The sequence below is a fragment of the Tupaia chinensis genome, unplaced genomic scaffold (genome assembly GCF_000334495.1).
Source record: "Tupaia chinensis unplaced genomic scaffold, TupChi_1.0 Scaffold000661_1, whole genome shotgun sequence".
Lineage (NCBI taxonomy): Eukaryota > Metazoa > Chordata > Mammalia > Scandentia > Tupaiidae > Tupaia > Tupaia belangeri.
This window is the reverse complement of record NW_006160183.1, coordinates 2,992,091-3,019,019: the sequence shown is the minus strand read 5'-3', so window position 1 is coordinate 3,019,019 and position 26,929 is coordinate 2,992,091. Positions and strand designations below refer to the sequence as shown.

At 40.0% G+C, this 26,929-nt stretch overlaps 1 protein-coding gene and 1 pseudogene across 2 annotated transcripts in view; one reads left to right on the top strand and one right to left on the bottom strand.

Annotated features, from left to right (window-relative positions):
- Positions 1 to 26,929, top strand: part of CAMKMT (calmodulin-lysine N-methyltransferase) — a 461,851-nt gene that overhangs the window by 76,781 nt on the left and 358,141 nt on the right. The gene's annotated exons all lie outside the window — the stretch shown is intronic.
- On the bottom strand, positions 7,168 to 7,312 carry LOC114009917 (uncharacterized; annotated as a pseudogene).

Here is a 26,929-nt window from a genome sequence, read left to right as displayed (position 1 = left end):
GTCTAGTTAGTTCTTTATTGCTTTATTTTTTTCCTGGTCTTTATTTTTCCCTTTTTCACTGCAGAGTTATAAGATACTGCATCAACAACGTTTTCATTAATGCAATAGACTTTATAAATCTTGTTGTGTCACAGGCCTAACTAACACCTCTTCTGATGCAAAAATGAAAAATTCATGATAAGAACACAGGTATTTTCAGTACAATATAATGCTTCAGTTCTTTGCAAAATGATTGTCTTGCAGAATTGTTTTCTAGGCTCCTCCTATATTCTGCTGCTGAGGTACTGAAATTTTAGGCTTGTTATTTTGTGCTCCCAAGTTAGGACTTTCTTCTAGAATCCAAGTGGGTAATTACAATAATAAACACCCTTCTTGGGAGCAGCAGTTAGCGTAATGGCTGTGTTGTTGTACCCCCATGTAGCCGACCGCAGTTCGAGTCCTGGACCTGGTGGCTTAAAATCACGCTAGGCGCATGTGCGTACATGCTCAAGATCCCCAAAAGAGAATGGAGGAGAAGGGATTGCAGCATGGCCATCCTCCCTGAGGGATGATTTCTCGCTTTCTATCTCTCTGTCTCTGTATTTCTGGCGAGCGCACACGCCCTATAGCAAAAACCTTTCTGAAAAAGAAAGCACCCTTGGGAAGTGGGGAACTGGCCTCAGATATCAACTCAATACTAAGTGTTCAGAGAAGTAATCAAGTACATATGCATATCTTGGAAATGAGCTGTCAAAAAAGTCTGTGCTTCATTTTTTTTTTTAGGCTTTTGCCTTAGGGTGTATGCACTTGCCAGAGAGAGACAGAGACAGTGAGAAGGAAAGTGAGAAATCACCCCCCACCCCCACCCCAGGGGGGATGGCCATGCTGCAGTTCTTTCTCTTCCATTCTTCTCTTGGGATTTTGGGTGTGCATGTACACATGCCTAGCATGATCTTCAAGTCACAAGGTCTGAGACTCGAACTCCAGTTGGCCATGTAGGCGTCCAGTGCCTTAACCACCATGGTACCTACTGGTCCCAAGTCTGTGCTTCATTTTCAGAGAGAGCTTTATTTATTAGCTATCAGCTTAGAATTAGGGAGAAAACCCAGTTGTGGTCTTGGGTAAAGTGACACTTTTTGTGTCACAGGATGATTTAACTTCTTGCCTAGGTCCCATGGAGTCACCGTTTATGATAACTCTTTTCCCCACAAACAGGCAAATAAGAGTAAGAATATTTAGCATATTGTAATGTGGTGGCCAGATGATGGCACAGTGGGACAACACTGTGAGGGCCTGGATTTTGTCCAGAGACCTCCCTGAGTATCCCGTCCAGCAAGTGCCTTCGGAGTTGGCCGAGGCTAGGGGTGGACTGCAGTATCAGGACGCTGTTGGGTGCACTCTTCCTGTCTCTGTCTCACTCATGGAAATAAATACATAAACTTAAAAAAGATACTGAAGATTTCTTCTGCAAATGCAAATGAAATATAGAAAATAGAAGGGAGGGAAGTGTTCCAGTGGTCTTTTAGATAAAACCAGATACGTTTCCCTTGTACTTGAGTAATTTTCTTCCTGTGCACTGGTAATAAGAAGCCCACTGCCCGTCCCCTGACTGCGACTCGCCTGAATCCACAGCTTTGATTGGAAACTCTCAACCCCTGACCGGCCTCCGGAGCACTGATTACGAAGGCACCCCACACACTTCTCTCATAAACATTTGGCAGATCGGGAAGTGCTGAAAAGTGATGCCCCTGGCTCTCAGAAGAGTGTGCTGGTGGGAGAAGAACTAGAACATTTTCCCTCTTACAACTGTCAAAGAGTGATTATGTCAAATGGGTTTTCAAGGAGCCACAAAGTAATTATAGGGTAACTTCTTGACATTATTTTCCAATGTTTGACTCAGCAGATGATGATTAATTGATGTGTATTATTTTATGGCTCTCTGAAACTTTATTTGATACTTTAGACAGAGGTCAGACTGAATCTCCCTTTAGACTGACACAGCCCATTTGCCTTAAATGTAATAGATGATTTCATAAACTAGTCTTTTTTAAAAATATTTTTTATGTAACTTTTAAAATTTATTATTATTATTTTTAGTATTTCTAGAGAGAGACATAGAGAGAAAGAGAGGGAGAGAGGGAAAGTGAGAAAGCAAGCCTCTAAGTCTGGGACTCGAACCACAGTTGGCCATGTGGGAGTCCAGCGCCCTTAACCACCACCTCACCTGCCAGCCCCAAACTAACTAGTCTTCTGGTGACTAAAACAATGTCTGGGATGCTCTTTTAATATTGATTTAAAAAAAAAATCATGTGCCTCTCAAGTAGTATTATAGTATGGTATTTTTTTTTTTTATTGAGATTAAGATTTACTGTTAATTTCTGAGAATTAATTAAATCATGAAAAGTACTTAATATGTGGCACATAGTAAATGTCAGTTATATTAAAACATGATCTAGTGGGAACCAGGAGTTGGCATAGTGGTTACATTATTGAACTCCCACATGGTTGACCACAGTTTGAGTCCCAGACCCAGTGGCTTGAAACTCATGCTGGGCCCATGTGTGTATGTACCCAAGATCCCAGGAGGAAAGTGTAAGGGATTGCAGCATGGCCATTCCCCCTGGGGGGATGGCTTGTCACTTTCTCTCTCACTGTCCCCCCCCCCCCCCAGCACATGTGCCTTAAGGTGAAAAACCTCTTAAAAAAAAAAAAAGACATAGTAATCATTAAACTTCAGAAAGATTTTTCTTTGTATGCTTTCTTGATGTGTTCTAGTCATCAGGAAGGAAGCATCCTACCCATTTAGTTTTGGAGTTAGGTTACATTAGGGGTGGTCTATCTATTAGTTTATGTCTTCTTATTAATTTTAGTTCAATTGAAAGTAGTTGGGGATATTCAAACACAATGGACTTGAAATATATTTGTATTTATGTATCCTTTTCCAGGGCATATCTTATATATACATATCTATATTAATTGATTTCAAATAAATAATTGATTCTGGTAAGCCAAGATCTGGAAATTCAGGACTGATGTAATAGAAGCTAAGAAAGATTAATTAAAATAGTGAGTACTAGGGCCAGCTAGGTGGTGTAGTGGTTAAGGCAGCTGGATCCCTCATGGCCAACTTCACGGTTTGGGTTCTGTACCTGATGGCTTGAAAATCATGCTGGGCATGTGTGCATGCATGCCCAGGATCCTGAGAGGAGGATGGAGGAGAAGGGATTGTTGCATGTCCATCCCCCCAGGGGTAATTTGTCACTTTCCCTCTCTCTTTCTCTCTCTTTCTCTGGCTAGCACACATGCCTTAAAGCAAAATCTTAAAATAAATAGATAGATGGGTAGATAGATAGATAGATAAAAATATTAAGGAGGGGAGAAGTTGGACAATGAGTAGAAGGTTACAGTTAGGAGAAAACAGTTCTAATGCACAATAGGGCAACTGTGGTTAACAGAAATGTATAGTTCTAAAAGCTAAAAGAACTTGGATGTTTTCACCACAAAGAACTGATAAAACTTTTTAAATTTTTTTTGAAGAGGTTTTTGCTATAGGGCGCGTGCACTCGCCAGAAAGACAGAGAGAAAGAGACAGAAAGCGAGAAATCACCCCCTAGGGGTGATAGCCATGCTGCAATCCTTTCTCCATTCTCCTCTCAGGATCTTGGGCACGCACACACACGTGCACCTGGTGTGAGTTTAAGGCACTGTGTCTGGGACTCAAACCGCGGTCGACTACATGGGAGTCTAGTGATATAGTCATTATGCCAACTGCTGGTCCTAAGAACTGATAAAACTTTGAAGTGACTGGCTATGCTAATTGCCATGATTTGATCATTATATAATGTATACATGTATTAAAACATCACACTCTACCCCCATAAATATGTATATTATGTGTCAATTAAAAATAAAAACAAATAGTAGGTAATATAGTAGAGCGTCTATTGTTTTACTCAGTTTGTAAATTCTATATGCATTTTTTTCAAGTCAAATTGTCATTGATGGGGTCCGGCAGGTGGCGTGGTGGTTAAGGGCACTGGACTCCCACATGGCCAACTGTGATTCGAGTCCTGGATTTGGTGGCTTGCTTGCTCCCTTCCCCCCCCCCCCTCTCTGTACCTCTCTGGTCAAATTAAAATAAGTAAATAAATAAAGTTAAATAAAATAAATTTGTTAAATGGCTTTTTTAAAAAAAAAAAAAAAAAAAAAAAAAAGGTCAGTGATGCAAGAAATGCTTAACGACCTTAGGCTTTTGTTAGGAGTCTGTACCAGAAGATATTTCACAGCCAAAATGTTCCTTATGGGAAAAATGTAAATGTCGAGGCCAGCAGGTGGAGTGGAGGTTAAGGCTGTGAATTCCACATGGCTGGCTGCTCAGTTTGAGTCCCACATCTGACAGTTTGAAAATCACACCAGACATATGTGAGCATGCCCAAAATCCGGAGAGGAGAATGGAGAAGGGACTGTGATGTGGCCAGTACCCCTGGGGGATGATTTCTCATTTTCCTTCTCTATCTCTCTCTGAGAAGTGCACATACCCTATAGCAAAAGCTAAAAAAAAGAAAAAAAAGTTAACTGTCTGATATTCTGAGAATTCACTACATTTTACATTTAGTCATACTAAAAGTATTATTTAAAATTTCTCTTTTGCCTTTACTCCACATGAGATCATTTTTATTTTCTGATCTCAAACTGGTCATTAAAAAATAATTCTACTGGGCACGTGAGTATCATATGAATACTCACTATGGCAAAAACACAAATATTTGATTAACTTTTGAAAACATTCTTAAATATAGTTCATGTAAGTGCTTTTGAGTAGAATTTTAACAGAAGTTTTTAGGTATCAATATGTCATTCAGAAGTATTTTTAAAAAATAAATGTAAGGAAAATGGCTTAGAATCCAATGTCTTGCTGTAACGGGACTCCGCCATGTCCTTTGCTTTACTGACTACTTTCATCGTGTGTTGGGGAGCCTGTGTGCTGGGTGTGTGTTTTGTAAATGAGTGAACTAGGTAAGCTGTTTACTTGCCATGCCGCTTCTGCCTGCCAACCAGATGTATCATCAACATTCCAGGTACAGAAGACGTTTAACTAGTTCAGCTGAATGGTCCTCTTTTGTCTCCACACGTGTTTCACAAAGAAAAGATGTTGCTCTCATGGTAACAGAGGGCTGGTAGTCTAGGCTTGCAGTGCCATCTTTATTGTGTGTGCTGAATGGAAAGAAACCAGGTATTCAGCTGTGGGCCGTGTGGCTGGAAGGGATGTTGCTGGGTTTTGTTTTTGTTTTGGATGTTGGTTGAGGTCTCTATTGATAGGATATTTTAGACCCCCAAAAAATCTGTTCATAGGAAGCACAGGAGGTGCACCCGCCTGTTGAATTTATTATGAGTATTGCAAGTAACAGATGGCTAAGCAACAGGTTTACCCTCCTGTAGGAATTTGTTGATTTCACATGTATCAAATCTTTGCCTTTCAATATTAATACAACTTAGGACATTTTGACTGAGGTTTGATCTCATGTTAAAATAATTCTCTTATTGGCGGTCTGATCTACAAATCTACGAAGTTTGACTGATTAAACTTTCCCTGGTTGTTCTGAATCAAAGTCTTCTTTGCTGTATGCAAGCTCTCCATTGACGTGTCTGCTATTTTTCATTCTCTACCGGAACAAGGAAACATTATGTGCCCAGGACTTTACCAAATCTGAAGGTTAGTTGTATTTACTGTCTATCTCGATGATTGCTGACAGAGCAAATTGGCATGGACTATTTATTAAAAAGATTATGATACATAGGCAACTCGTATTATTGAGTACATAACTCGACTGCATACATTTCCTTTATTTAAACTTTCTACCGCTCTTGTGTTTCCTTGAATTATTATTTTTTCATTAAGTGCGATGTGAAGTCCTTAAAACGACTTGCTTTCTTTCTGTAAGCTTATTTGGAGATATGGTTTTTATTTAAGACGGTGCATAGATAGAAAGTAATGTTAATAACATACATGAGAGAGAAAGATGAACAGAACAACATATATCCATGAATCCACCACACTGACTGACTTCTCCAAGGTATAAAGAAGGGGGCATATATGTGGTTAACTGAGAGGAGAATGGATAATGTGTCCAACTGGGTTGGGATTAGAAAAATCTATGAAAATTGATTCTAGCCATAAATCCAGCTGGTAAAACGACCACAGGATATCTCTTTTCTTTGCACAAAGTTTTTAGCCATGGCAGCTGGGTAGCAGGCGCTTATGTAAGTACGATGGTTAGAAGCTGGGTAGCCCATGTGAAACGCTGAACAAAATGTAAGGATTTTCTACAGCACTCTGCATAACCAGGTGAGTGTTCAGCTGTTTGTTATTTTAATGGTGATATAATTATATATGATCATTTTAATCCCCGTTTCTTAGTTCTTATTCCTTTAACTCTCCCATCCCCACCCCACTGGAGAGCATGTGTACTCACCAGAGAGAGAGAGAAAGAGAGAGAGAGAGAGAGGAGAAAGCACCCCACATGGGAATAGCCATGTGTAATTTCCTTCATCTCTTTCTCCTTTCTGGATGTTGGGCATGCATATACATATGCCTGGCATGTTTCTCGGGCTGCTGGTTCTAGAACTCAAGCCACATTAGTGAGACAGAGAGAGAGAGAGACAGCACCCTCACAAGGTGCTGATGCTTCCGTCCACTCCATCCTCATCCAGTCCTGGATCAGGGAGGTGTTGGGTGCAAACCTAGAAGCCCCACTATGTGGGCCTGGTATATAAAAATTTTAATGTATACTTTGATTCCCTCAAGTCCTTGTTTCTTCTATCGTATCTCATCCTAGAGTTTCCTACCTTTTTAAAGCAAAACACGTCATTGTTTAATTCTTTATTTGATGTAGCTAGATTCATGCCAGGCTTATCCAGAGGCATCCAAAATTCTTGCTTTTCTGGCATGTGTTTTTCTAAGTCTTATATAGATTCATGCTGGAACTCAAATTCAATTTATTTGTTTATTTTTTGTTAGAGGGCACAAGTTCTCAGCAGAGAGGGAGAGGAGAAAGTACTCTTATGAGGTGTGGTCTTGCCGCAGTCCCCTCTACCCTTCTCTCTCTCTCCTTTTGAGATTTTGAGTAGTATATACATATGCATGCCTGGCATGTTACTTTCCTTGTCTTTTTTTTTTTTTTTTAAACAGGGGAAAGCATGAACATAGTTCCCCACTACCACAAATTATGCGGTCGTGTTTCCCACATTTGGGGAATGCAGGGGTCAGTACTCCTGGAGTACAATGGATAAGCCTCGCCTTCGTGATCGTGGTATCTGCCCTGCCTGCATGTTTCTTAAGCTGTTGGTTCCAAGACTCCAACCACACAGTCAGACATGTGGGATCTGCCTGCCTTAATTGCCAGGCCACGGTTTTATATTTGATGAAGTAAGGTTTCATTTATTTTATCTTTCATTTAGTTCTCTTCTTTTTAATTTGCCAGAGGGGGCACGCACTTACAAGAGAGAGAGAAAGAGAGAGTGGGGAAGAGGAGAAGCACCCCTCGGTGGGGCATGGTCACTCTGCAATCTCTTTACCTCCATTTCTCCCTCTTTTCATGGGCATGCACACACACACACCTAGTACATTTCTCGAGTCCCTGGTTCCGGAACTCGAAACACGATCAACCATGTGGCATCCAGTTGTCTTAACCACCATGCCACAGCCTGGTCTTATCTATTTATTTAGGGAATGTGTGTTCCAGAAAGAGAGAGAGAGAGAGAGAGAGAGAGAGAGAGTTTAAGCATCCCCTCGATGTATCATCATGCTGCAGTCCCTTTTGTTCCATTTCTCCATCCTATCAGGATTTGGGGCATACCTGCATATGTAGCTAGCTAGTGGGTTTTTCAAAGTACAGGGGCTAGAATGTACATTGTTGTTGTGGGGCCAGCGGGTGGTATGGTAGTTAAGATGCTGGCCTCCCACATGGCAGACTGTGGTTTGAGTCCTGGACCTGGCAGCTTTCTTTCTTTCTCTCTCTCTGGTGGGTGTATGTGCCCTATAGCAAACTAATAATAATAATAATAATGATGATGATGATGATGATGATGATGATGATAAAATGAAATAAATAGTTCTTTTTAAAAAATGAATATATAAGTTGAGGTTGGACATGTAGGACCTGGTTTTTGATGCACTGGGCTCAATCACTGGGCTACGCGGCTGGCCTCAGGTTTTATTTAATTCAGTTTTATGAAACTTCTTGTCCTTCCTTATCTAGTATTTACTGAATTCAAATGCAGGTTATTAAAACGAAGTGTCTGGGACCTGCCCCGTGGCATATCGGTTAAGTGCTGTACAAAGGGAGCAGGATCCCACATGGTCAATAGCGGTTCCGTCCTGGCCCTGGTGACAGAGGAGAGCTGGGTAATTAGACTCAACACTCATGCATGTTCTTCTCTGCTGCTTAGGAAGCACTGGAGATGTCAACACAAATAGTGGATAGCAAAATGGAGTTTATTAAGAGAGGGAAGGAAGAACAGAGCTCCCAAGCAGGGAGGGGTCCTGAATGGGTTGCAATGGTAAAGAGAAGACAAAGGCGAGGGAGTTTTTATCTAGCAATCTGAGCAATGGGGTAGCTTTCTAATAAGGAAGTGGGCTTTAGAAAATAGTTACATGGTAGTCTAAGTGGTTTATTGCCCTACTCTTCATGTGGTCAGCAAGCCATAGCCTTGTATACTTTTTGTTAGACTATAGCTACAGTTTCCTTTTAGTTTCAATGTAGCCAGCTTTTGACTGTGAAAACTTAGCCATTGTGACTCTATCTTGCATCTTTGCCCTGAGTCTGTGTGCTCAATATCCCTGTCTCCTGCCTTATTAACTAGGAATCATAAGATCTCTATAGAGTCATGTAAAAGGGATGTATACTGCACATTAACCAGACCACAGAGAAAAGGCAGAGACTTCATTAAAGAGAAAAACACAGTGACTTCCTTTCAGGGCCCTTACCCTATCTACCTGTAAGTGGGGTCTAACTCCTGTCTCGCTGGTGGTTTGAGGACACACTGGGCACATGTGCCATGCCCCACGGGGAGATTCTCTCTCTTGCATATACTTTCTGGCAATAAAAATTTAAAAATAAATTAAATTAAACTTCTGTATAAAAGTACTTAACCTAATGCAGGGTAATCTCATTATTTGTCTCACTTGATTTGAATGAAATTTGAATAATTTTTTTTCCTAACCAGAGGAGTGTATAATCTGCAGACCTGTAGCATTCACTACCCCTCACATTCTCTGCTCTCATTCCTAGAACATGTCGTTCCATCTTCTTAGGTGACAGGGATTGGAAGCTGTTACTTCCTTTGCTAGGCTTATCCCATGTCGCCTTGCAGGGTTGGTGGCAGGCTTCCCATTATGCCCAGAACTCAGTTTCTACCCTAATTGTAACGCTGTCCTATTGTAATTATCCTTCAGTGCTTGCCACTGTCCTTGGCAGATAGCATAGTGACTTTGTCTTATTCTGAATGTTCCTGTCCCAAGATCGGTAAACACAAATTTGTTTAATGAATGAAGTAGTCTTGCATGCCTATGTGTGTGTGCATGTGTGCGTGTGTGTGTGTAAATCCAAAAGAGGACATCAAGAGACGCATTAATTCCCCTGATTTAAAGACTGGGTGAAATTTGGTTATTTTGTGAAAGCATTCCTCCTCTTTTTAGATAAAGGTTGCTAACAGGTTTCTGACAAAAATGGCCGAAACCTAGGCAGCTAATTTGTAGTTTGTGTTTGCACATGTTAAACTAGGATCCCCAAAGAAATTATTCGAGGAGGATGTTATTTCAATTTGAGGTCAAATAAATTAGAAAGCATTATAAATAAGTTTGCTGTTGTTTCCAAATTTACATATTAGCATCATGTTGTCTCTGGGGCGTGGATGTTTTGGAATATGAGCATCATTAGATTCTTTTGAACCACTGTACACCGTCTAATGAATTTACATACATAAACATTACTAATTAACATTTGTTTATTATTTTGCATTTCACTGCTATTTACTACCAGATTTCAAGACAATAGACAATTTTGTAACCTCAGGTTTATAAAAACCACTAGTATTTTTGGTTCCTAGCAACCATTTAGTATGTAAATTAGGTATTCGCAGGCTTAATGTACTTCATTTTTATAAAACAAATACATCATTAATCTGATTAAGTTCTTGGATGGGAGTGCTGTCCTCAGATCATTGTGGATCGTTTATTATTGGGCACGCATCCAAAAAAATTTCAAGCATGGCACTTACAGTCTAGGTTTAGGAGAATTGTTGAAACCCCCAAATGCCATTTTCCAGAAGAATAGAAAGGCGCTGCTAACTTACAATTGCAAGCATTACCTCAAACTTAATGATGTTCTTATCCTTAATTGCAACTCAGTTTGATGATGATTCAGTGCCTGAAATTATGCCATGTTTTGCTTCGGTGTTATAAAATGTATAATGAAATAAAGGTGATCCAAGTGAATCAAAAATAGATTCCGGCTTTCCAGTAGTGACTTAATCACTATGTTTCTGAATTCAGAATTTGCTTGACTGTCATGGCTATTATTTGGTATGTCTTTAGCTTTTAGTCAGATTTACTACTTAAGAACTGAGAATGTTTAATATTAAGGTTAAAGGAAGTTCATGATGATTTCATTCATATAGCAGAGGGACCATTTTAAGGAAGTTTAGAACAAAATTGTTGGAATTCTGCCTTCTTAGCTCACAGTTCACAAACTGTCGTATCCTTTTGGAGTGGTCTTTGTCTAATGAAGCACAGTACAGTAACGGTTTTCGTTTACTGAGTGTCTCCTGTAGCACCTCTTTCTTTCACCTAGAAGTCTCTTGGGGCTGGCATGTTCATTCCCATTTTACAGATGATTAAACAGAAGCTCAGAGAGGTTAAGTAATTGCTCCAGAGCATGTCGACAGCATGTGGTTCACTCTAGGACTCAAACATAGTTCTCAGTCCAGTTCTCTGAACCCTCAGATAGGGGAAACTAAGAAAGAAAGTACAATAATTTTCAAAGCCATGTAGGCTGGGATCATTTCAGGCAGAAGTTGGCAAACCTTTTCTGTAGAAGGTCTGATAATAAACATTTTAGGCCCTCAAAACCATGTCTTTATCGCAACTTATTATTATTTTTTTGGAGAGGTTTTTGCTATAGGGCGCGTGCGCTCGCCAGACAGAGAGAGACAGAGAGACAGAAAGTGAGAAATCACCCCCCAGGGGGGATGGTCACGCCGCAATCCCTTCTCCTCCGTTCTCCTTTCGGGATCTTGGGCACGCACGCACATGCACCCAGCGTGAGTTTTAAGCCACCGGGTTTGGGACACGAACCACGGTCGACTACGTGGGAATCCAGCAACATAGCCATTATGCTAACTGCTGGTTCCCCGCAACTTATTTTTAATTCTTTAAAACAAACCTTTTAAAATATAAAGAACAACAAGGGCTAGATTTGACAAAAGTCCTTAGTGTGCCAACTACTGATTTAAGAGACTATCAGTAGCCCTGTATGTCAGGACTATGTCATTATAGTCAACAGTAGAATAATCCATATCCATGATAATGCAGATATCAAGAAAATGGATAAGTTATGTTTTCTGTACCTCTTTAAGAAGGCATGAAAGAATTACATTTTAGATTTTCATCAAAGAGATTAAAAGTTTTGGTTTTAGATATCTGGAAGAGTCAACTTCTTAAAATACTTCATTTCATAACAGAAAACATGAGAGGTTATATTAGAAGTGGATTTGGACAGTTACAGAATTTATAAACATACCACTTTAATCATACCAAATGTTCAATCTTATTTTTAGAAATCTTTACTTTCTGGGGCCACCAGGTAGCTTGGAGCTTAAGACACTGGACTCCCGCATGGCCAGCCGCAGTTTGAGTCCCAGACCCACCTGCTTGAAAATCAGGCTGGGCAAGTGTGCATGCATGTTCAAGATTATGAAAGAAGAATGGAGATGGAATTGCAGCATGGCCATCCCCCCAGGGGGTGATTTTTCGCTTTCCCTCTCTCTCTTTCTCTCTGGCAAGTGCACGAGCCCTCTGGCAAAAACAAAACCTTACCTCCCGGCTTCTGCTATCTGGTGGCTGAGGCCGCACAGTAGGTCCAGGTTTGGCACTTTGCCCAACTTGGGCAGGCTGGGCACAGTGGCAAGTGCCTGTGGTCCATCTAACTGGGAGACTGGCCAGGAGGCTCAAGAAATGGGGAGTCCCTGTCAAGGATATCTATCTATCTCTGCAGCCTCTGCTCTAATTATGGTCATGGTCATGCCATAATCCTTTTCCCTCCAGTTACCCAGCCCACCAGAATTCTGAGTATACTTGTGCCAGACGTGTTTGTTTTTTAAGTTGTCAGGACCAGGTGTCAAACTGTGGTCAGTCATGGGGAACCTGGCTTCCTCTGCACAGTGTCTAACTGCTGTACTGTGGGACTGGCTCTACTTTCTTGATCTTGATATTTGTGGGTTTTCTAGTCTGTTCCTATATTTTTGTTGTTGGAGACTACTGGTTCCTCCTCCCACCCCCAGTATATATTTTATTGAAGAATACTAAGGAGTAGCTGAAAAAATGGTTCTTTACCCTTCTTAAGAAAAAAGCATTTTGGGACCAGCAGTTAGCATAATGGCTATGTCGCTGGACTCCGATGTAGTCATCTGCTGTTCGAGTCCTGGACCCTGTGGCTTAAACTCACACTGGGCGCATGTGCATGCATGCCCAAGATCCCGAGAGGAGAATGGAGGAGAAGGGATTGTGGCATGGCCATCCCCCCTGGGGTGTGATTTCTCGCTTTCTGTCTCTCTGTCTCTGGCGAGCGCACGCGCCCTATAGCAAAATTTTAAAAAAAAAAAAAAAAGGCATCTTGTAACAGTAGGTGGCAGGTATCTGTGACTTTTGTTGCCAGATTAATGTCACCTAGATATGTATGTTTCTTTCTCTAACTCAGTTCATTAACAGTCTGTTCTCAATAGGCTAAAGGAAATCACACTCCTGCTTTAGCCCCTTTCCTAGGGGCCCCAAGCAGTTGTTCTGATGTGGGGGTGAGGGTTGTCAAGGGGTCTGGGACTGTCTAACCAATGGCTGGAAACTTTCTTTGATTTAACTCCTTTGTGTGCATGTTTTTCTAATTTCTTTGTTTTTCTTCAAGACATCTGCAATGCTCCTTTTGAAAAATTTTGGTCAAACTAACAGGGTAATGAATATGTGTATCTCTTATCAGATTGGAGAGGGGGGTTCCTGTATGTCAAGGGGGCAAGTGTATACTAAGCACAGAAATGCCAGTGGACTTCCAGTTCATTCTTTGGGGATGGTAGTCATCTCAGAACCTTTCACCCAGCTTCAGATGGCTGTAAACACAAGCTAGGCTCCCAGTGCCTAGTAAATGACTTTACAAAAGACAGAAAAAACCACAGAAAGGTAAATATTATTATTTGTAATGTGAGATTATACGTACAAGCACCTTGAGCATTATTTAGGTGGTGAGGATACCTTTTTGATCATGCTGTGCCCTTCTTTGTTTCACAACGATGTCCAATGGACCAAATACCTAATCCTGGAATAGTGAGGAGATTGACTTACTTGACATCTAGTTCAGTCACCACACCAAAGTCTGATATCCAGACAGTTTGCAAATGGCACTTACTGAGCACTTACTATGTGCCAGATTCCATCCAAAACACTTTCCATTCATTGACTCTGTAATCTTCACAATCGCTTCAAGAGAAAACTGAGGCCTAGAGAAGTTGTGCAATTTGCTTACAGTAACATAACTAGTATGTTACAAAGGTCGAACTCAAACATAGGTAGTATGTCGCCAAACCCATGCACTTAAATGGAAAAAATACATGTGTATATTTTGCTTTAAAAAATAGCCTTCTTCAGAAAGCAAGAGGAAGCTTATCTGTGAAAAAACTAAGCACTATCATAAGGAATATAGGCAAATGTACAGAACTGAGATTCGCATGGCCAGGATGGCAAGGAAAGCTGGCAACTTCTATGTACCTTCAAAACCCAAACTGGCATTTGCCATCAGGGTCAGAGATATTATTGAAGTGAGCATAAAGGTTCAAAAGATGGTGCAGCTTCTTTGTCTTTGCCAGATCTTCAATGGCACCTTTGTTAAGCCAAACAAGGCCTCAATTAACATGCTGAGAATTGTGGAACTATATATTGCATGGGGGTACCCAAACCTGAAGTCAGTAAATGAACTGATCTAGAAGCACGGTTATGGCAAAGTCAGTAAGAAGCAACTTGCTCTGACAGATAACTCTTGCATTATTTTAGAACAGAATCCAAAATCATGCTATGTGAATATGGCAAGATGATGGTAGTTTTGTAGTGTTTATTAAAGCTAACCTCAGTAATTTTTACAACTCATTTATCTTTCTTGTATTTTATTTCTCTGGGACTGATGCCATGGTCCGAAATGTGCAAGTTGTGGCAGTGTATAGCCCCGAATATAACATACAACTTTGCAGGACTGGCCCACTTTAAGCTGTGCATAGGATTCATCCACTGGACCATTGTGAGTCGGTGCAGTTAGGAGGTGTGACCAAATAAGATTCAAAGAACTGCCTTTTCCAAATTTTCCAAATTTCTGGTGTCATGAACTTTTGAGTCTACCAACGCATGTGCTCTTTTTTTTCCTGCTACTTTTACTGGTTTTATTGAAGTTAAAAATATATAGTCAACTAGGGGGCCAGCAGGTGGTGTGGTGGTTAAGGGCATTGGACTCTCACATGGCTGACTGCAGTGTGAGTCCCGGACCTGATGGCTTACTTTCTCACTCTCTTTCTCTCTCATTCTTGTTCTGTCTGCCTCTGGTCAAATTAAAATAAATAAATGAATACATAAATAAAGTTAATAAAAAATAATTCTTTTTTAAAAATATGGTCAGCTAAAATTTAAGTGCTTGCCATTACAGTATTGTAAGATCTTTACTTGCATTATGAGGAAGCTACTTCTAGCCCCATGAAGAAGCTGAGCCATCAATAGGTTAAGTAATATCTTTTTTTTTTTTTAAGAGTATCAATAGGTTAAGTAATATCTTTTTTTTTTTAAAGAGTATTTTTTTGCTAAAGAGCACGTGTGCTTGCCAGAGAGACAGAAAGTGAGAAGTCATCCCCCAGAGGGGATGGCCACACTACAATCCCTTCTCCATTCCCCTCTCGGGATTTTGGACACACATACACATGTGCCCGGCATGAGTTTTAAGTCTCTAGGTCCTGGATTTGAACTACAGTCAACTACATGGGAGTCCACCAGCCTAAACATTATGCCATCTGCTGGGTCTGATTAAGTAACTTCTTAACCAGATCAGGTTACTTGGCTTGTAAATGGGAGGTTAGGATTTGAACTCAGGCAAAGTTCATGGTTCTAAGCATTCCTCTATACTCTCTGTCAAATTAAATATAATACTCAACTGTGTCTTCTCACTATTGAATCTGATATCAGTGAATTAATTTCAGTAAACCAAACATTATCCATAACATTAAATTGACTACGTCAGTTTGAATTTATTTGGTCTTGAGATTTTGTCTGTCTTTACTTTGTAAATTTGTTTTAGTTTCATGGTTGTGTAAAAGCTATAAAAATAAACACACATTAAGTTTGTATGTAAAAAAAAGTGTAAGGGAGTAGTCCTAAGTTTTCCCCTATGCATTTAAAATTACTGTTCAAGAAACATTAACATGAAGTCTAGCTCCTAAAACAGTATAGAATTCCTAACGATGTGCTCCCTACCTGTCTTCAGTTTGATTTCTCACCATTTCAACCTCTATACTTTGTATTTTTGGGACACAAAGTCTACTCAAGTATGCTTTCTCTGGTCTCAGCTGTCACCCTTACGTAGGATTACCTCTTCCTGTTCCTCCCACTCTAACTCAGATCAGGTCCCACTTTTCTAAGGAGATGGGCACAACCTCACTTCAGCCCCTCCTGGAACTTGGCTACAGCCTCTTTAGGTAGTTCCGTGGTGTTCTATTGTCTTACTCTTCACATTGTTTAATCATCGTTGTCACTCTATTCCCTCATTCATTCATTTAGGTAGAGGTCATGCATGCTTGCTGGGGAACAACAGAGAAAGTGAGAAAGCACTGCCCTTGGGGATGCACACGTGCTCAGTGTGGTTTTCAAGCTGCCAGGTCCAGGACTTGAACTGTGCAGTCAGCCATGAGGGGTCCAGCCACCTTAGTCACCACACTTCAGACTGGCTCATTGTACCTAAATTCCATTAGACTGATAACTTTAGCAGAAGGACAGATGCTGAATTAACAACTATAATTAAAAGTAACCATACTTTTTTTTCCCCATAAAGTATTATTTTATTGTAGAATACACAATTGAAAAGAAAACAAAAATACCTCTTCTTTTCAATAGTAGTCATTTCTCTATCAAGGGGAACCAACATGTTATTATTTCTTTTTTTTGTTTGTTTCTTTTTTAAAATTTTTTTTATTATCATCATAGTCTTCTTTATATTACATTGGATTACATATAACTTTACAGTGTATTACATTGCTTTTTCCAAAGGGAATGCCATGCATGTCAGTCAGTACAGAGACATTAATCTCCCCGCTTCAACATTCAATATCTTTTCTATGTTTTCCCCAATCATTATTATTATTATTCTAATTATTTTTAAAAACAATCGCTATTTCTCATTTTGCTTGTAAAAATACTTTGCCCATCATGAAATACTTCTCAGACCAATCCAGTTGAGAATACTATACGTCATCAACAGTTAATAAGCCATATCTGTTTCTCACTAACGTCCTGTCTCTCTATTGTTCACTTGCTATCTTTCTCTATCCTCTTCTCTTCACTTACCCCATTCCACACTGTTCTATTCTCATTAAGTACCTTCACTGCTTTTATGTCCTCCAATTTTTTGCTCTCTATCATAGAGTGCAGATAGTCGGTATATATTGAGTGGATACATACAATATCTTTCTTTCTTAACCTGGCTTACTTCACTCAGCAATAGATCCTCCATATCTGACCATTTTCTATCAAATTCCAGGGTCTTGTTATTTTTTATGGCTGAGTAGTATTCCATGGAGTATATATACCACACTTTTCCAATCCATTCATCAGTTTGTGGACATTTAGGTTGGTTCCATGTCTTGGCAATTGTGAATAATGCTGCAATAAACATGGATGTGCAAGCACTTTTCTGACTGAGCGTTCTCCTGTCTTTTGGGTAAATACCCAGAAGTGGGATTGCTGGATCAAATGGTAGTTCTATTTGTAGATCTTTGAGGAACCTCCATATTGTTCTCCACAGTGGTTGAACTAGTTTACATTCCCACCAACAGTGTAGGAGGGTTCCCTTTTCACCACATCCCCGCCAACACTTATCACTTTTTATATTCTTAATCTTTGCCATTCTGACAGGGGTTAGGTGGTATCTCATTGTGGTTTTTATCTGCATTTCCCTTATGATGAGGGATGTCGAGCATTTCCTCATATGCTTTTTGGCTGTTCGTATGTCTTCCTTAGAGAGACTTTTGTTCAGCTCACTTTCCCATCTTTTAATCGGGTTAATCATTTTTTTTCGCATAAGGCACTTGAGTTCCCTATGTATTCTCGTTATCAGTCCCTTGTCTGAGGCATATTTAACAAAATATTTTCCCATTCTGAGGGTTGTCGGTTCACACTTGTTACTGTGTCCTTTGCTGTGCAGAACTTCTTAGTCTAATATAGTCCCACTTGTCTATTTTAGGGATTATTGCCTGTGCTTTGGGAGTCTTATTTAAATAGTCTTTGCCTACTCCAGTGTCTCCCAGAGTTTCCCCAGCATTTTCCACCAGTAGCTTTATTGTTTGAGGTCTTAGGTTCAGATCTTTGATCCATTTTGAGTTGACTGTTGTTAATGGTGAAAGATGGGGGTTCAGTTTCATCTTTCTGCAGGTGGATACCCAGTTTTTCCAGCACCATTTACTAAAGAGGTTTTCCTTTTCCCAATGGATTGACTGATATCCTTTGTCAAAGATCAGTTGGCTGTAAGCTTTGGGGGTTATTTCTGGAGTCTCTATTCTTTTCCATTGGTCCACATGTCTGTTTTTATGCCAATACCATGCTGTTTTGATGACCACAGCTTTATAGTATATCTTGGGATCAGGGAGTGATATGCCTCCTATTCCATTCTTCTTGCGCAGGATTGCTTTTGCAATACGAGTCTTTTATGGTTCCAGACAAATTCTATGATTGTCTTTTCTAGATCTCTGAAGAATATCTCTGGCATTTTGATTGGAATTGCATTAAACATGTAGATTAATTTGGGTAGAATTGCCATTTTGATTATGTTAATTCTTCCAATCCAGGAGCATGGGATGTCCTTCCACTTTTTAATGTCATTTTCAATGTCTTTTTTAAGATTTTCGTAGTTTTCTTTATAAAGGTCTTTGACTTTCTTAGTTAGGTTTATCCCTAGGTATCTTATACACCTTGTGGCTTTTGGAATTCAAAATTGAAACCACCATCAACTGTCATTAATGCATTACAAAGTCCAGTGGGGTCACAGTTTGCCATACTCCATTATTTCTTATATACCTAGATCCTTCTCTTACCATTCCAATGATTTCTTCCTACAATTCATTTCCTCACCCCATCCTTAATTTCTGGTTGGTAGAATCAACAAACATGTGGTAGTACTTCCCTTGTTAACAATAATTCTCTCTAGACCCCATGTCCACTCTAGCTACATTCACTTCCCTGCCCACACCTCTATTTTGGTCCTTCTCATAGAAAAACTTTTTGGTAGAGACGGTTCTAGTTGGTGGTCCTCATATTCTTCCTGCCATTGCAGGATTTAAAAGATACCACTATTCTGGGAGTACCTAGAACCACCTGGAACGTTTCCAGGCCTTACAAGTGTTACAAGTCAGGAAAGGTCAGAATCCAACAACAAAGTTACTAGATGAAACCCCTGAAGATAAACATTTTCTGAGTGGAGCTGAAGGTCTCCTTGGCAGACTGTAGCTTCTCATCTTTTCTGATGATGTCCCCATCTCATGAGGTAAGGCTCTTTGTGGTTGCAGGTTAGAATGAGAATGGGTGGATGGCTGGAGGTGAAGGGTGCTGAATTGGGAAGGAATGGAAAAGGGATTTTTTAAAGTGATCATTTTATTATAGGGCACGTGTGCTTGCTGGAGAGACAGAGAGAAAGAGAGAAAGAAAGCAAGAAATTACCCCCCACCCGGGGAATGGCCACACAGCAATCCCTTCTCTTCCATTCTCCTCTTGGGATTTTGGGCATGCATGCACACATGCCTGGTGTGAATTTTCAGCTGCCAGTTCTGGGACTTGAATTGTTGTTGACTACATGGGTGTCCAGCAACATAACCCTTATGCCATCTGCTGGTCCCCAAAAGGGACTTTTTTATACCTAGACATGGCTTAACAAAATGTATTCGTTTCAGCTAGCTTTGGGATGTGTGATGCTACTCCCACCATGCTTCCCTTGACGTTTCCTAAGATTCCAAAAGCCAGACTGGGCTTCCCTTTAACTTATCTCAGGATCTCAGAGAAGTTAAAGAATGGGTTCTTGGTAGCAGTAATATAAAGTGCAGTCTTACTCCTCGTTTTTGGATGTAGGAACTGCAGTCTTACTCCTTGTTTTTGGATGTAGGAACTGCCATTCAGATTGCCCTAAGCTACTGTGCTAGTACCTGCCGGTAAGTGGGTGCTGAGATATGACATCATAGCAAGGTCCTTTCCCTCTTCCTTCTTTAAAAGACACATAGATCCTTTAAGTCTTAACCTGCACTGTCTAATATGATAGCCACTAACCCCATGGGTCTTAAAATGAATACGAATTAGAATAAAATTAAATGTAAATGAATAAAATTGAAGTTAAACGTAAATCTCTGTTCCTCAGTCTCCAAGGCACAGTTTAAGCACTCGGTGGCGACATATAGTTTCCCTAGTAGACAGGGAAGGTAATAGAGCAATTCTGCCGAGACGGTGCGCTTCCCAACGTGTCCATTTTCCACAGAAGGAATCCGCAGGCCTACTTCTTTGCTATTGATACTGATCCTAATCGCAGTGCGTTTGTTCCCTTATGTTTCTTTCTCATTAATTCATCCATTTTCAACATCTTGGCATTATTTTTAAGAAATCTCCTTTTATTTAACATAGTCATAATTCTCCGTTCACCTCTTTAACCTATATTTTCTCTTTTTCAAAATGCACTGTTTTGCATTTGCCTCGTCACTTTCACTGATCTGAATTTCATGTCATGAGATCAATGTTAGAATTGTATTGTTTACCTGGCCAGTGCTTTAGTTTACCTTTCTAGAACATATTCTCCGCCTTGATATATTCCTCTGGTTTTACTTTCTTAACAATTTTTTCCCAGCTTATTTGCTCTCCTGTAACCATCAGAACATTTTTCTTGTGACTCAATACTTTTTTATATTCAAGTCTCTTTTTCAGTTTGAAGTGTCTGGATACTAAAAAGTTTGTCTTTTGATTTGGTTTGCTGGAAAATAACTACTCTTCCCCTGTTTCATGAGTTTTCAGGATTAGAAAGTTCTTTTACCTTTAAATTATGATTAATAAGTTGCCTAAGTCGGTGTTGGTGGCTGATAAGGTTCAGGCTAAATCCCAAGTCAGTAACAGGATGCAAATGCTAACTCTGAGGTCCTGCTCCTCAGCCTGTGTCATCAAGCCTTCAAGTCAGGGGATTTAGAGAACTGAGTTGCTATCATTGCTGTCCTCGGTGATGTGACATAGTAACAAGCAAATCATCTTGTGTCTTCAATAACTATAGATGGCTAACCATTAGGTCATTGGGAAAGGCATGACATACTTTTCTGTTTTTCTGTGCAAGAATGTGTAACAAGTTTCCTAAGGATGCAGTATATTGGCTAACCATTAGGTCATTGGGAAAGGCATGACATACTTTTCTGTTTTTCTGTGCAAGAATGTGTAACTCCTAAGGACGCAGTATATAAAATGGCAAGTTGTAAGCTTAACCATCGCATGTGTGTGTATGTGTGTGATTTCTTTAACCCAACGAAGGGTGAGTAATATAATGACCTTTATATAACTTTTAATTTAGTAAATTGATATGCTTGAAATTTAGAAGTGCTTGGTTTTCTGTCTTCTCTCCGTAGGTATGTATTCTGTATCATACTGTAGAAGGTGATCCAGAGACTTACAGCTGCAAATCATTCTTGCTTTTTATATCTATTCTATATTGACCCACAGTTATCTGTGCATTTTATGAGAGCTTCTTTTTGAGAGATTTCTGTTGTAGGGCACGTGCGCTGACCAGAAAGACAGAGACAGAGAGACAGAAAGTGAGACATCATCCCCACCCCCAGAGGGGATGGCCATGCTGCAATCCCTTCTCCTCCATTCTCCTCTAGGGATCCTGAGCACACATGTACACCTGCCCAGCTTGAATTTAAGCCACCAGGTCCAGGACTTGAACCATGGTCGACTACATGGAAGTCCAGCCACATAGCCATTACGCCAACTGCTGGTCCCTTCATGAGAGCTTTTATGCTTGGAAGTCTGTAAGGGTGAAGAAATTATCTCTTCTAAAATTTAAGCAACTTTTTTTTTTTATTTTAGCATCTGTTCTGTGCCAACATATACAGGGCCGATGGGGACCAGCAGAAGAGGCTGACCCCTAATGCTTCAGAGAATGTTGGACTGGTCTTCAGCAAGAAGTGGGGAGCTCCCTTGCTGCTGAATGGATGTGCTGGTAGCAGTGAGGGGACACAGAAGATTTGGGCAGACTCTGGCCTGTGTAGTCATCTTTACCCAAGAGGGACTCCACCCCGAGAGAAAAAAGAACTCCACAGCTAAGGTGTTTGAGGCCCTTAGCTTTTCCAATTGCCTTGCAAAAGCATTAATGGCCCTCCTGGAGGGCAGGTTAGAAGCATTGGTTAGAACTTCAACTAGAGCTGTGTGTGTGTGTGTGTGTGTGTGTGTGTCTAAAACAAAACCATATACATAGAAAACTGAAGTGTGAACCGTATACATATTTATTATATCTGCTTATTTTGCTTTGATTAGTCTAGTCCCAAGATTTCCATGATTATGGTGCCCTTGGGGTCTCTTCACAGAACAGACCTAAAACCTGTGATTTCTAGGCACTCTGTGACATCTTTTGCCACTAAGCCATGTCGTATTCCTCACACTCTCTGAACAGATCAGACCAAACTCCCTGCATTTCAATATAATGTTACCTCTGGCTGAAGGTTCTTTTTGTTCCCTGATATACTTCTACTAGTCTTACTAAATACAACTGAAATGGTACCTTTTTTTTTTTAAAGCCTTTCCAAATTTCTTCAGGCCATTGGTTCCTTGCTTTATGCTCCAAAGTATTCAGTTTGTCCTGCTGTCAGAGCATTAGGGACATGTCATAACAGCCCTCTGTTGTTTTTATATCTTCAACGTATAGCACAGACCTAGTCTTATATTAAGTGCTCAGTAAATGTTTAAATGCCTGAGAGAATAAATGAATGAATAAAACCCACCGCCTCCTGTTTGACCGTGCTTGCATTCTTCCAACCAGCCATTTCTTTTGTGCTGCTTTTCTTTATCTTCTTCCCTGCCTCATGTTCTTCTGTCCTACCTGCTAGATTTTAGAGCTTAGGAAATATGTGTTTGAAGATTTAAAATCTAGTGCTTTGAACTCCTTAGAGGAAAAGTCTATGAATAAATAATTAGACTCATTTCACATCAAAATCTAAAGTGGGAAAAAAATGTTCATATCATTTGGTGCTTTATTCACTTGTATGGTAATCTAATGGCATATCCATTGTTAACACTGAACTATACTGAAATATTTTACTCTCGGGGCTTTTCATCTGACAAAAGGAGGCTTTTTGAAAATGAAAAAGCATAGCTCCTGTCCCTGGCATGCTAAGGGGAAATTTATTAGTTTTGTAACGCATGGGTTAATATTACCATGTTTTATATTGAACATTACTTGAGGAAAATTACTATTAATATCACTGCAGCATATATGTATATAAGTCCTGTCATCTTTGGGGTATGTAAATCAGGAATGTTGCTGAGGAACTACTTAGCATTTTCTTGGGGGTGAAGTGCTCAGTTTGGGAATTTAATTGCAGGTTTTACATTTAAGCTGTTCAGTATTACTCTTATAAAGGTTCTATAAATTTCTTGCTTTGTAGTTTAACAGGTTTAGTCACCACAGTTGAAAGGCATCATCCTCATAATGAAGCCAGAAAAGAATAAAGGTTGATCATGCAGGGCTGGCTGGCTGTGACATTGAACAATAGAGCTTGACTTCTTCATGTCTGTTAAATTAGTCTATGGGGTGTGCTTATCTTGCGGCAATGATATTGAATTGTAACGAGAAAATGTTATGTTGTGCAGCTCTGCAAAGGGGTGTGCATCAGTGCTCCCTTCATGTGTGTGGCAAAAGCTGTAAAACATGATTGAAGCAGCCTATTGGGCTCAAAGTCCAGTGGCACAGAACTGGGCTTAATACTGAATCAAAAATAAATAAATCAAAAGTGCAAAGGCTTTTAAGGATCCTGTAAAGTTTTATCTATTGCAGTCATCCTTTAAAGAGCATAAGGAAGCTTAGGGAAGGTATGCTGGAAAAATTCCATTTTGAAGAGGTCCTTGAAGGAGATACATGATATGGCTTGAAGGAAGAGAGGATATTACCTTGCATAGGTGACTGATTTATTCTTAGCTTTTCTACCCTTGTAACTTGATACGATTCAACTCAATTCATTACGCATTGATGAAATACCTACTATGTTCCCAACAGCGATACTATAGGAGGTTTTCAAAGAGCATGAAATTCAGTCCTGCCCTGAGGAATTTAGCAGTTTTTGAGACAGAAATTAAATCTATGAAATCAGTCTAAGAGTTGTTGGGTGTATGAATGACACTATTATAAGCTGTCAAGATCATTTAAAATTTTGATTCTGTTATTATATGTATCATTCCCAGATGTGTCACATGAGCATTTGATAGGCATACCTTTTATAACTTTAAGTCACTGCTAAAAATTTTGAAAAGTCAAGGCCAAGTTTAGGAACAAGAAACAGCCTCCTGCCGTTTCCCACATTTGTTCTTATGTGCTTTTGTCTACTCTTGAACACTGCATTATTTTCTAAACATGTAGAAACCACCTAATTAATAACCTATTAACAAAATTTCCTCATGGATTTAAGCTACTATTAACATTTTAAACATATACCTGTTTCCTTTCAAAAAAAGAAAAATTAAAACAGCTTTTCCATGTGTGTTTCTTTTTCCTCTCCTCTGTGTCTTGATTATTCACTGTGATCACTGACAGAGGATTATGGGCACAAGTTTCCCATCCAGTTAGCATGGCAGAATGCCAGTTGCTGTGTCTGGAGAATCAAACCCTTTAGAAGCAACTGCTAGATCTTCTATTATTTATCTTACGCTGGATTTTCTTCTTCTTCTTCTTCTTCTTTTTTTTTTTTTTTTTTTTTTTTTTTTGAGAGGATTTTGCTGTAGGGCATGTGTTTACTCTGGAGAGAGAGAGAAAAAGAGAGAGAGACAGTGAGAAGGAAAGTGAGAAATGACCCCCCCACCCCCTCCAGGGAGGATGGCCACACCACAGTCCCTTCTCTTCCATACTCCTCTTGGGATCGTGCGCACACGCACAGACATGCCCAGCGTGAGTTTCAAGCCACCAGGTCCAGGACTCGAATCGTGGTGGGTATGTGGGAGTCTAGTGATGTAACCACTAAACCATCTGCTGCCCACTGCATTTTCTTCTTTCTGTTGTTTGTATACCTCTTCCTTTCCGAATATCATTTTTCTTCCCAGAGAAAAACAGAATCGAAGTAGAAGTTGAGTAGCTACATACCAGATGTCCATTCCCTCTTTCTTCTTCCTTAATAACAAACTAGAGCTCAGGATTTATTTGGAGGAAAAATGTACCCAGAGAAAATACTGGGCTCTCTTGATGCTGTGGATGGCCTCATGATACATTTTGGCCAATAAGATAGAAAGGAAAGTTGTTGGTGGAGTGATATATATATATATATATATCAGGTGCTGGGTAACAAATTGTTGCAAAACTCAGTGGCTTTAAAAAAACACAAAACAGTAAATATCGGACCAGCCAGTAGCACGGTGGTTAAGGTGACTGGATTCCACATGGCTGACTATGTGATTCATGTCCTGACAATGCATATGTATGCCTAAAATCCCAGAAGGAGGGAGAAATGGGGGAGAAGGGATTGTGGCATGACCATACCCAATAAAGGGTGATTTCTTACTTTCCCTCTATGTCTCTTTTTCTCTTTGTCTCTCTGGCAAGTACATGTGCTTTCTGGCAATCTTAAAAATGTATTATTTCATACAATTTTGGGGGTTATTGGCCAAAGAGAACTAAACTGTGTGATTTGATTTGGTACTTGGGTTCTGTCATGAGAGTGTAAACAAGATGTCAGGGATCCTGCGGTTTTCCAAAAGATTGACTAGGAGGATCTTTTAACTGCTTTGTTTTATTGCCTCTTCCTAGTAATAACAACAATAATGTCCCTAGCAAGTTTAAACTAAAATGCATAGAGTGCCATTGTAGGCTGAATGCTACTATGATCTTCAAGGTATTCATTAAAAGTAAGTCCATATTAGTAGTCAGTCACTGGTTTCTCTACCTTTTAAAAAAATTTTAAATGGGTTTTGTCTCAGCATGTGTGTGCTCACCAGAGAGAAAGAGACAGAGATAGCAAGAGGGATAGTGAGAAATCACCCCTATGGGGATGGCCACACCATAATCCCTTCTCCTCCATTCTCCTCCCAGGATCTTAGGCACTCACACACATGTGCCCAGCATGAGTTTCAAGCCACCGGGTCCAGGACCTGAACTGCGGTTGGCCATATGGGAGTCCAGTAATGTAACTGCTATGCCATCTGCTGGCTCCTCTCTACTTTTTGAAATTTAGGATTCTTTGAATCCACTGTTACTCCTATAACTTGTTTTCTTTTGCAAAACTTTTATATTCTAAGAACATATCCTTATCCTCCATCTGACCCAGCAGCCATTGCATACTCTCACAATTCAACCAAAAACAAACAAACAAATACTAGAGGGTAATATAAAATTAAGTGCTAAATTGATTATCATCAAATGTAAAACCATCCAATCCAAGGCTGCCCAAGTCAGGACTGAGAGGAATCATGCTGGCTAGAGGGAGAGAGGGAGACATCATTGTACAAAGAGGAGAGTGATCAAAGCATGACTAACCCAAAGCAGGGGAAACTGTGCAGTAGTTAAGAAAGTAAGAAATTGAGGGAACCAGCAGTTGGCGTAATGGCTATGTCGCTGGACTCCCACGTAGTCGACCATGGTTCGTGTCCCGGACCCAGTGGCTTAAAACTCACGCCGGGTGCATGTGCGTGCATGCCCAAGGTCCCGAGAGGAGAATGAAGGAGCAGTGATTGCAGCGTGACCATACCCCCTGAGGGGGTGATTTCTCGCTTTCTGTGTCTATGTCTCTCTCTGTCTGGCGAGTGCACGCGCCCTATAGGGAAAATCTCTCAAAAAAAAAAAAAAAAAAGTAAGAAAAATTGTAGATAACAGAATGTCCATTATTATATGTAGCTTTAGATGAGAATGCACATGGCCAAACTAGGAATAAAGGCTTAATTTTTACAAATTTATCTTCCCTTATGAGTATTTCTCCCTTACACATAAATATCAGAACATGTCAAAGTATCAAGAGGATCCTAAGCATGTCATGTAACTAGCGTTATAGTTATGGGCTAGGATTGAGGATGGCATTGGGTCATTGGCAGGGGGGCATGGTAAAGATATGAAGCCTTAACTGATGTTAATGGTTGTTCCTAAGCACATCCTGTTTTTTTCTTGGTGGCAGAAAAAGCCTGAAACAGCTTTTTAGGTTTTTTTTTTTTTTTTTTTTTTTTTTTTTGTGGTGTTTT